We start from the raw sequence: 12283 nt of genomic DNA, 5'->3' as shown, positions 1-12283 counted from the left end.
AGTACAGAGGACATCTTAGCTAACCAGAAACCACTGGCTTTCGGTAGCTTTTGAAAATTGTCCCTTTAATGGCATTAAAAATATATAAACAAAACTTCTTTTGGATGGGACTTCATTCGAAATGAACTACACAGTTCTCTGAAAACAAGAGGACACGTGCTTCTCCCTTTGCCTGGAACTTTCTTCCCTCCTTATACATTGAACTAATCCCTAATCCCTACCCATCTTTCAGATCTCCCTTTTACATATTCCCCAGGTGGAGAACATGTTCTGGTTTTTTTCCCCCAGGGAATTTATGTGGCCAGACCGGGGAGTGGGAGAGCCCTACATCTACAAGAAGGTGTTGGGGCTCTTGGTGGTGAGTGTGGCTTGTGCTGTGCAGGACCCACTGAGGTAGCAGGAACTTGATCTTGGTGTTGCAAAACTGCCTGACTGCTGGTCAGTGGCACTTTGCTGGCTGTGATCTCTTCCATCTTCATGGTCTGAATCAATTGGGCCATGCCAGGTGCCCATGTCACGGTAGCACTGGGTGACAGCACCTGCAGAGTTCAGGTCTGAGTACTGGCAATACACCTGCAAACTATTTCACCAAAATCCTGGAGAATATGTTTGATGCAAAGACTCAGGTATGCAAGATATGAGCACTTAGCTTTCCACGAATGAACTTGATTTCTATTATGAGCCCTTGTTCTGATTTGAGTGGTAACCAGTTTATCTTAGTCAATCAGGGAGTCCCCACTCTCCCAGTGTTGTATTAAAGTTCTGGTATTGAGTGTCAAAGTACAGCAGAGGATGGTGGGGTGAAGGAAGTCGAATGCCTAGTTTCTGTTTGCTGGCATCTGCTAGGAAGTCCTCATTCCACCTGGTCTTTAGTTGTTAATCCACACGGGTCCCAATCACCAACCCCCCCTTGGATCTGGGGCTCTCTTAGCTCAGGGTGCCTTCTTAGGAGCACACGGCTCCTGATTTTCAACATGATGCCAGGCCCACATGAACCCCGTGGCATGGCTGCTGCCCTTTCCTATGCCTGGGTTGTATTCAGAGGAATAATTTACTGTCCCCATACATAGCTGGGCATAGACGACCTCAGGTAACATTTCTTGGGTCCACTTGCCCATACCACCACATCCATTTTTAGTCTGAGGTCTTGCCTCCAGTACCCCCTGAGCTCAGAACCCCAATCTTATTTAGAGTTTCTGCTGGTTTGCCCCATCAGGGCTCTACTGAAGAGAGACAGCTTAGGTCCCCTCCACATTTAGAACTTCAGAACCTCTCTGGGATCTCGGTCCTTCCCTTCCTCCATGCCCAAACAGCCCATGGGAGAAGCAGGGTAAATGTTCCTCTCTTAGAACCAAGTAGAACCAACCTACTCCCTAGCCAAGGCCAGAGAAACTTTCTCTAATCTGGGGATGGCAGGTAGAGGAGGGGGTGGGATGGAAGAAAGGGGGAACAGAAATAAACAAGAAACAAATGCAGGAATGGACAAAACAAAGTTTTAAATGGCTTTCTATGCCTTTATTTATGGCAAGATTATAGAAAGGTCCACTTAATAAATCCTTTACCCACTTAGAAAACTGAGTAAAGTGGTCACTGGGAGTCAACAAGAGTTTACTAGTTAAGTTAACCTTATTCTTTTTTGATGATTTACAAAGCTGCAAGATCAAGGCAGTGCTGGAGGCAGCATTTGCAGATTTCAGCAAGGCAGGTGGGAAAGCAGTGGTCACTGGGAGCCGGTAAGAATCCTTAGCATTAATAGGTACGTTTATGTACATTTCATTTAATCCTAAAAATAACTCAGTGAGTGGAAGAAAAATATATACCAAATGTCAATTATCTAGTGCTGTGTGATATACAGCTCCATAACTTTGTAGCTTTAAAACAACCACCATTTTCTTTATTTGCAGTGTGGACAGGGCTTAGTGGGGAAAGCTTATCAGCTGGGTTTGGAACATCCACTTCCAAGATGGCTCACTCACATGGTTGGCAAGTTTGTGCTGGCCGTCGGCTGGGAGCCTCAGTTCTTGCTGTCAGCTGGAATGATGGTTAATTTTATGTGTCAACATGACTGGGCTCAGGAATGCTCAGATAGCTGGTAAAATATTATTTCTGGCTGTGTCTGTGAGGGTGTTCCTGGAAAAGATTAGCATTTTAATTGATAGACTGAGTAAAGATCAGCCCTCACCAATGTGGGTGGGCATGACACAATCCACTGAAGGCCTGAACAGAACAAAAAGGCAGAGGAGAGGTACGTTTGCTGTCTGTGCTTGATCTGGTACATCCATCTCCTGCCCTTGGATATTGGCACTCCTGGCTCTTGGGGCTCCAAACTCAGACTGGAATTTATAATATTGGCTCCCTTAGTTCTCAAGCCTTTGGGCGTGAACGGGCACAAAACCATCAGCTTTCCTGGGCCTCCAGCTTACAGATGGCAGATCATGGGACTTCTGAGCCTCCATAGTCATGTGAGCCAATCCCTTATCATAAATCTCTCTATATTTGTATAACCTGTTGGTTCTGTTTCTCTGGAGAACCCTGGCCAATGCAGCTAGGTTCCTCAGTTCTCTTCCTTATAGTTCTTCCACACGGTTAGCTTCATAGCACGATAGTCTCAGGGTAGTTGGACTTGTTATACAATGGCCGGTTTCCAAGAGTGCAATAGCTGTAATCTTAAGGCTGAGGCCCAGAACTTGCACAATGTCATTTTTACCATAATTTATTGGTTAAAGTAAGGCAGAGGGTCAGCACAGATTCAAGGAGAGAGAACACACAAGGTATGAATACTGGGAGGCACAGTTCATTTCAGTTACTAAAGTACCACAATGGGCTTGGGATTTAATGGCTCACATTAATGTCAGGTCTGAGAAGTATAGCTGACTCAGGAATGTCAGTAACAAGGCACTCAAATGAGGTCAACGGGAATATGCTTCTCTTTGCTTCTCACCCGTGTTCCCTCTGTGTCAACACCCATCTCAGGCAGACTCCTTGCTACTGGTGGCAAGATGGCCACAGTATTTCCGACTTTCAAGGATCCATGGAGAATGGTATATCCATCCATCCAGGCACCTATCCTGTGACTGGGCAGATGGAATATGCTCATTGGCTAGTCTGGGTCATGTGCTTATCTATGGCATACGCTGTTGATGAACTGCTTACCCAGCAGTATTTCCCAGCTCTCTTCTCTACTGACTGAGAGTCTGAAAAAGCCAAACACTCAATTTCTCAGCTTCCTTTCCAGCTAGGGATGTCCATGTGATTGACTCTGTCCAATGAAGTGAAAGGGGAGGTGATCTTTCCGACTTCCAGGGAAGATCTTTATTGAGCGTCTAGCTATTCCATGATATTGCTGCCTTGGCATCTACTTTGTTTGGCTAAGCAGCCTGTGGGAGACGTAAACTAACACTAGCCCCGTCATGCGAGCTCCTACCCTAGATGATAGCCTGCAGAGTCACAAGTAAATGTCAGTTCCTGGTATGACTTCCCCAGTAGCCTTTGTGATAGTCTTTCCCACTTTCCAGGGCCTTGCCCTTGTGCCCCCGCCTTCCGCCTTAGATAAGACCCCTGTGGAACTTGTGAAAGCCTTGCTCTTTTGAATGGTTCATTTCAGCCTTAGCCTGAGAACCCCAAGGCACTCCATCCACAGACCCTGATAAATGCATGTGCCCTGGGGTCCTACCTCTCTCTGTCTCTGCTTGTACCCTGCCTTGACTTCCCTGTGTGGCCAGTCAAAGAGTGCAGTGTTCTTCCTCCGGTACCTGTGAGTAATAAACCTCTCCTTCAGTTCCTCTTGTGGTCTTTTGTTGAACACCAGCTTACCATCCACCTTCCTGGAGGTCTACTTAATAAATATTAATTTAACAAAGTCATAACAATTCCTTCCCCGATTAAATAAGAAACTAGTCTTCCTATGTGTATAAACCACACCCCACCCAGCAACTTCCTACTTTGACATTAATGTGTGATAATGAAAAGACTGGAGTGTGACAATGAGGAGAAGGCCAAGAGAATCTCAGAGATGCAGGCCTCGAGCCCGGCATTATTCAACTGATCCAGAAACCTTCTATACCTATACTGTAAACATCTCTATAGTTTAAAGTCACTTGCAATTGAGTTTTCCTTTGCATCATAATTAGACACCATTGCTAGGGCTGGGGAGGGGCTTTCAAGCTTGTTAAACCACATGGACTGAGAGTGTAGGAATGGTAGTTTCCCCAGAAGAAACTCTAGTACTGTTACCAGAAGAAGGAGGGGTAAGTGCGTGCTTGGCAGTGAAAAATGTCCATTTTAGCTCATAAATCCTGGATCTAGGAACAGGTCTCAGGTTAGTCTGTCCTCAGAGGCCCATGAAATCAGCTTGCTTTATGTCTGCATGTATGTATTTAAGGTATAATTGATTTACACTATTATACACATTTCAGGTGTACAGCATACTGAGTCACATTTTTAAAGATTATACTCCACTTATAGTTATTAAAAAATATTGGCCATATTCCCTATGCTGTACAATATATCCTATTTATTTTATACACAGTAGTTTGTAACTCTTAATCCCTTACCCCTATCTTGCCCTCCCCCCATCCCTCTCCTGGAGCCAGCATTACTATACTCATTTTGCACATGGAAGAAACTGAAGCTGAAGGAGACTGGGAGATTTTCTCCTTGTCACGGAAGTACCTAGTGGCAAATCTCGGATCAGTACCTGGTTCCTTGATTTTGATGTTATTGCTCCTCTCCTTCCATGAAGTGGCACAAAGCAGTAGGAATAATTTATCACCTTGAATGAAGATTAAACTCCCAGAAGATTTTGACAGGATAGAACAATGTGCTAAATCAGCAGAAGGTGAGAGAAAAAGACAGAAATATTATTTGACCATAAAATCAACATGTATCAGCTGGGCAATATGACAGTCAAAATAGTCAGTGTGAGGAATTGTCCATGAAAAAATAATCAGTCAATCTAAGAAAGAAATGGAGAATTTTATTCAAGCTGAATTTGAGGATTATGACCCGGGAAGAGTGTCTCAGAATGCTCTGAGAACTGTTCTGTCCATTAGAAGTCAAGGCAGAGTTGTATAAGTTTTTTGCGGCAGAGGGCTGTACATCAAATGACGTACTATTGACAGTTTACGTAATCCACATTTAAGTGTCATCATGATGGGTCATGTGACCCCTTACAAGATCAAAAAGGAATGTTATCTTTTTTTTTTTTTTTTTTTGTGGTACGCGGGCCTCTCACTGTTGTGGCCTCTCCCGTTGCGGAGCACAGGCTCCGGACACGCAGGCTCAGCGGCCACGGCTCACGGGCCCAGCCGCTTCGCGTCATGTGGGATCTTCCCGGACCGGGGCACGAACCCGTGTCCCCTGCATCGGCAGGCGGACTCTCAACCACTGCGCCACCAGGGAAGCCCCTGGAATGTTATCTTTTAAGGAGTTGTCTCATTGATGCTAGGAGAATGGTGCTCTTTATGGTTAAGCACTATGCTTAAGAAGTTCCACCATAGGCTTTTTTAAAAGGGCTTTTGGGGTTTCCTCATGACATGGAAGCTGGATTTTCCCAGAGCGAGTGACCCAAGAAAGAGCAAGCAGGGGGACTTCCCTGGTGGCGCAGTGGTTAAGAATCCGCCTGCCAATGCAGGAGACACGGGTTCGAGCCCTACATATATATAGAGAGAGAGAGAGAAGCCACCACAATGAGAAAACCGCACACCGCAAGGAAGAGTAGTGCCTCCTCAGCACAACTAAAGAAAGCCTGCGCACAGCAACACAGACCCAACGCAGCCATAAATAAATAAATAATTAAATAATTAAAAAAAAAAAAAGCAAGCAGGAAACTTCAGTGCCTTTTATGAGTTAGTTTCTGGAGCAGCATTCCGTTACTTCTACTTCTTTTCTTTTCATTAGAAGCAAGTCACAAGTGCAGCTCATACTCAAGGCGAGGGTTTCACCTTTTGAAGACAGTGGCAAAGAATTTGTGGACATATTTAATCCGACCTCCATTACCATTGGCAAGACCATATGTGAAGCAGCTTATATGATTCTGGGCACTGAAATTTAAGAGAAGCATATAACCCTGCAGTTTTTCTTGATAACACCTATCATTGTTGTCATCTTTTTGTGTGACTATGTACACAATATTTTTCTCTCCTCCTAGATTGTAAGTTTCCTTAGGACAGGAATGTAACCTATTTTTCTCATCACCTTATTCTCAAGGTCTAGTTTACTGCTTGACACAAAGCAAGTGCACAATAAACATTTATTGAATGTTGAAAGAGTTCACTGGACAAAGGTCCAAGGGCACTCTTCATGCCACATGAGGAATAGCTGGAGTAAATTGAGACTTAGCCTGAGAAAAGGCTTACTGGGGAACATGAGAGCTCTCTTGGATCCTGCAAAGTAGAAGAGATTCATTATGGATACCACCAAGGGAGAGAGTTGCAATTAACTGGTGGAAGCTCCAAGGTAACAAATTTTTATCTGACTATAAGGAACAACTTTGTAACAACCAGAAATATTTTACAATGGCTAGAGGGCTTAAGGAGGGACTAAGTTGAGTGCCTGCTGAAAGATGACTTGTTGGGAATATTACAAAAAAAAATGAATATATTAGATAGGGTGTGGGATCAGGTGAATTTTATGGAACTCTGAGATTATGTGATCTGTGATCTCAGGTTTATGCTAGTTTACCTAATTTTAAATGTCAAAACAAGCAAACAATACACTCTCTGCCTGTCCCCTGTGGTAAACATCAGTTGCTTTATTTATCTAGCATGTACTCCCATTTCTTTTTGAAAATGTATCCTCCCTTTGTTTTGAGGGACTGCTCTACCCGCCAACCTTGTGATTTTAATGGGCACTGCTAAGAAGAGTACTCTGCCTCTTGCCTCCAACTAAAGTAGGGATGTGACCCCACATATCCATCAGAGTGGTACAGGGACTTTTCTATTGGAACCGTCATCTCTGGTGTGAGAGTGGGGAGGATGTGAGCCTGGGAGATGATGGCAGATGTATTGCAGCTTCATGAATGACATGAACCCAGAAGGGAGAAACAGAGATACAGATGGAGAATGAGATGAACTTCTAGTTCCTGCTGCCAAATGTTTTTGAGTCTCCCTGTCACACCTGCTTTTTCGGCAGTTTGCTTTCCTGAACCAATAAAGTCTCTATTTTTGTCCAGAGACGTTCATATTGCATTTCTGTCACTTGCAATCAAAATCCTGAGCAGCTGCTTCTTCTCTCCTGACTTCTCTATTTCTGTTAATGATACTGTTCATTATCAAGCTGTAAAACCCCCAAGACTTCTTTTCCTTGCCTCTGAGAGTCTTGCCAGTACCACGTGCTGTGAATTCATCCTTCACCAAGTCATGAAGTTGAATGCCTGAAAACACTGCTTTGGACAGTAACTTGCTCCAAAACCTCCAAGAATATATACCTTATTCAAATTCTGCTCAAGACTATGGAGTGATAAAATGAAAGTTTTTACAGGATGTCATCAAACTCCTTGCTAATTTTTTTCTAATATATAGTTTCCTCTCCCTTGAATGTCCTACCTACTTCTCGCATGAATCTCACCCCGCCTTCAAAGTTGAGGTTGAATCCCACCTTCTTTGTGAGGCTTTCCTGAGCATCCACCCCAGGTCAAAATAATCTCTCCTCCTTCTGGACTTTTGGAATATTTTGTCTCCTCCAGTCATTTGTCAATTTAATTATATACAAATCTCCTATTATTGCCTTTTGTCTTTATGTCCTATTTTTCCAATTACACTAAGATCTCTGAATATGAGAGTGGTGCCTTATGCATCCTTGCATCCCTACAATTGTTGGTGTAGAACTAACTTGTACAAAATAAGTTTATTCATTCATTTATCAAATATTTATTTGGGTATCTGTGATGTGTCAGGCACTATTCTCAGCTCTGGAGATATAACTGCAAATAAAACAGTTGGAAAAATAATACCTCTATCATCAAAAAGAACACAAATAACAAATGTTGCTGAGGATGTGGAGGAAAGGGAACCCTCGTGCACTGTTGGTGGGAATGTAAATTGGTGCAGCCACTGTGGAGAACGGTACGGAGGTTTCCCAAAAAACTAAAAATAGAACTACCATATAACCCAGCAATTCCACTCCTGGGTATATATTCAAAGAAAAGGAAAACACTAATTTGAAAAGATACATGCACCCCAATGTTCATAGCAGCATTATTTACAACCGCCAAAATATGGAAGCAACCTAAGTGTCCATCAACAGATGAATGGATAAAGAAGATGTGATAGGACTTTCCTGGTGGTGCAGTGGTTAAGAATCCATCTGCCGTTGCAGGGGACACAGGTTTGATCCCTGGTCCAGGAAGATCCCACATGCCACAGTGCATCTAAGCCCATGTGCCATAACTACTGATCCTGCATGCCACAACCACTGAAGCCAACATGCCTAGAGCCCGTGCTGTGCAACAAGAGAAGCCACCGCAATGAGAAGCCAGCGCACCACAACCAAGAGTAGCCCCCCCTTGCTGCAACTAGAGAAAGCCCACACAGTAACAAAGACCCAACACAGCCAAAAATAAATAAATTTATTAAAAAAAAAGATGTGATATATATAAACAATGGAATACTACTCAGCCATAAAAAAGAATGAAATCTTGCCCATTTGCAGCAGCACGGATGGACTTGGAGGGCATTATGCTAAATGAAATAAGTCAGACGGAGAAGGACAAATACTGTATATCACTTATATGTGGAATCTAAAACATGCAACAAACTAGTAAATATAACAAAAAAGAAGCATATTCACAGGTATAGACAAAAAACTAGTGGTTACTAGTGAGGAGAGGGAAGCGGGGAGGAGCAAGATAAGGATAAGGAATTAAGAGGTACAAACTACTATGTATAAACTAAATAAACTACAAGGATATATTGTACAACACAGGGAATATAGCCAATATTTTATAATAAATATAAAGGGAATAAAACTTTTAAAAATTGTGAATCACTATGTTGTACACCTGAAATTTAGATATTGCACATCAGCTACACTTCAGTTAAAAAAAAATTCTACCCTTGGCGAGCTTGTATTTTAATAGAACAGTAACAGAAAATAAGTTATCAAGGAAATTATATTAAAAAAATACAACTATGTTTATTAAGCCATAATGGAAAATTATATATGACATGGAGTATGTTAAACAGTGCTAAGTGTTGTTGACAAACAGAACAGGGATTGAATTGTGTGGTGGAGGATGTTACAAGTGCCCCCAAAATGTGTATTGATTGATTTTCCCCCTCAGATATTTATTTAAATTATTTTCACCAACTTTGCAAATCTGTTTGATGAGGTCACACTTCCCTTACCATAACACCTGTGGAATCTGGACGCTGTTCCTTTTCAAATATTTCCTCTATTCATTTTTCAATTATTTTTTAGAGCTGTAATTAATCATTTCTTTAACATTTTGTAAATGTATTCTTAAAGTTGGCCCTAAGATCTCTAAGAGCAGGGGTTGCAAACCTGAATGCTCCCAGGGCCAGGCTGAGCAAGGGGAACAAAGAGTGGGAGCCTTATTTTGTTGCCAGGCAAGATTTCAGGCCCAGTGTCGCCAGATGTTTCAAGTGAAACCAGAAATCAGATGCTGAAATCTGCCAACTAATCACATTAAAAAAATATATTGTGCAGGCCAAACAGGACCGCTCTCTCTGAGTCTGGCCTACTGGCTTCCTATTTGTAACTTTTGACATGGGGAATATTGCCTACACTCACCACTTCTGCATTGATCACTCCTGCTTTGGGGGGACACTTGCCTTAATCAAAGGCTAGATTTCATAATATTATTGTGCATGACTCTGGCAGTAACTGTCAGTAACTCATGTGGGGACATACTGGCTGTAATAACTTAAGAGCCAGTGTTTTCTATTAACACATTTCATATTCCTCAGTCCAAGTTTCCTTCTCATAGGATTAAAGAGTCAGAAGGGAGCTTGCAGAAGCAGGGCTGAGGATTGGGGTTGGGGGTGGAGGTGTCCTCTCTTTCAACCCCTCACCCTTCTTTCCTAGCAGATGCTCGTTCAGGCTCATCCTGAGATTTGCCTCAGGTAGGCAGCTCACTGTCCACCAACAATGGGTGGACGTAACACATCAACACAGGCCACTTGCAATTCACATGCAGTGATCCTGACCTTGTTCTTCTCAACAGCACAAAATAAGTCTACTCAGTCAAAATCATAAGGACAAAAAAGTAGAATGTGGTTGCCAGGGGCTGGAGGGAGTGAGGAATGAGGAGTTACCATTTAATGAGTGCACAGTTGTGGTTTGGGAAGATACAGTTCTACAGATGGATAGTGCTGATAATTGCACAGCAATGTGAATGTCCTTATTGCCACAGAACTGTACACTTAAAAATGGTTAAAATGATCAATTTTATGTTATGTATATTTTACCACGATAAAAACAAATGGCTTTTACGAACGAGCAAAATAGACTCCTATCCATGTGTCGGTATTTCAGAGTTCATAACATTTATTTTATTTAAGACCCAGCCTATTATGCTGCTAATACTGCTAAAATAAAATTAAGTCTACTCTCTTTTTCACATGCCATGATGATCTGCAAATGATTGACAAGCAGTGCGATACTAGACCTGGGAAAGTAGTTTGGAGTGGTGCCGTGTTCCAGATGCAAGCCAGGAAAACAGGGAAAGGAGAAGCATGGACTGAGGAAGGAGAAAAGAGGAAAGAAGTAAAATAGCTAAGAATGGGAGACGGTAGGAGAATTTAGCCCAGACAGAGGAAGAAAGAGGCATATAAGAGTTATACTGGGGCACACTTCTTAGATGCAAAGGATGCAAGATAAAGGGAGAGGATAGAGAAGCTGGACTTATTAGGAAGACAGGACAAGGGCTGGGACTCAGATTAAGCAGGGCAACATTGGAGAGATACAACCATGAGAACTGCAACCATGGCAGGCTAGACTAGTGAAGGAAGCCTATAACTCTAATTCTCTCCTGCATGCCTCATGGAGCCAAGATGTCCTCATTCTACAGCAAAGTTGCTGTGCATATGTTGGTGGAACATGCCATTATGGGCACCTGGGGTGCCAGAAAGATGTATGGGGACAAGGCTGTAGGTTGAAATCTCAATAGAATAAGACCCCTTAAGAGAGTATACATAAAAGGATATTATAGGAGACTATGTAAGGTGTTTGTCAGAGTTCTGGCAGGAAACAGATGGAATGTAATAATTTGTCATGTCAGGGTTAAGAGAACCAACAAGGGACTATTGGTAATAGAATGCCTTTACTACCCTTAAGCCTGAAGGAGCAAGGGAAGGAATGGTGTTAGTGGTTACCAGTAGGAGAGGGGCTGAAAGCATTTCCAACTCCTACACTAAGCCTCAGTTTCCTAATTTTAAAAATAACTATTTATTTCAGACTATCACTGGAAAGAAAAAACAAAGTAACAATAATTAACATTTGTATAGCACTTGGGACATACCAGACATTGTTTTGAGCACTTTACATATATAAACTCTTTAAAACCTCACAAGAACTCTATGCTGTAGGCTCTATTGTTATCTACATTTTAGAGACAAGGAAAGAGAAATTAGGTTATTTGACTAAAGTCACAGAACTTGTAGATAGCAGAGCCAGTATTGGAATCCTGGTCGTCTAACTCCAGGGTCTGTCTACTTATAAAGCGCTTAGCATTGTAGCACAGGGTAGGCATCCGAAACGTCTCAGCAATACTGTTGATGATTAGGTGCCACAGGAATGCCTAGAAAAGGATGCAAGGGCACATCTGTTTGGTGGCTTGGAGGGTGGTTCTTTTCTAAAATCTAGTTTAAAAATGGAGGGACTTCCCTGGTAGTCCAGTGGGTAAGATTCCACGCTCCCAACGCAGGGGGCCCAGGTTCAATCCCTTGTCAGGGAACTAGATCCCACATGCATGCTGCAACTAAGAGTCCTCAGGCTGCAACGAAGACCCGGAGCAGCCTAAATAAATAAATATTTTTAAAAAAATGTGCACCTGGAACCCCAAATGAAAAACTGAAGGAGAGGCAGAAGTTCTGGGGTCAATCTGATGACATTTCAAAAGCCACCCCAAGATTCTATTCCTTAGGTCTGTTCTCATTCTTGGGTTTCTGTTTCCCAGTGGCTATACTTCCATCTCTCTGGAGCCAGGGTTTTTTTCCCCCTTCTGTAAGGGAGCAGGACCCTATGGGGCCTTCCCGGACAAACCCCTGCTCCTGTGTCCTGTGCTTTAGCTCCTCTCTGAAGTACCTAGGTAACAGTATCTGAT

General features: G+C 42.6%; 1 long non-coding RNA gene across 1 annotated transcript in view; it reads left to right on the top strand.

Annotated features, from left to right (window-relative positions):
* The first annotated feature begins 6348 nt into the window (after positions 1 to 6348).
* LOC117196439 (uncharacterized) overlaps positions 6349 to 12283 on the top strand; it is a 62512-nt gene continuing 56577 nt past the window's right edge. Inside the window, exon 1 of the long non-coding RNA XR_004476623.2 lies at positions 6349 to 6456. This is a non-coding gene — a long non-coding RNA (uncharacterized LOC117196439). The remainder of the gene's footprint in view (positions 6457 to 12283) is intronic.

Source organism: Orcinus orca, chromosome 14 (assembly GCF_937001465.1).
Source record: "Orcinus orca chromosome 14, mOrcOrc1.1, whole genome shotgun sequence".
NCBI classification, from domain to species: Eukaryota; Metazoa; Chordata; class Mammalia; order Artiodactyla; family Delphinidae; genus Orcinus; species Orcinus orca.
The sequence above is the reverse complement of the archived record's forward strand: the minus strand, read 5'-3'. Positions and strand labels throughout refer to the sequence as shown.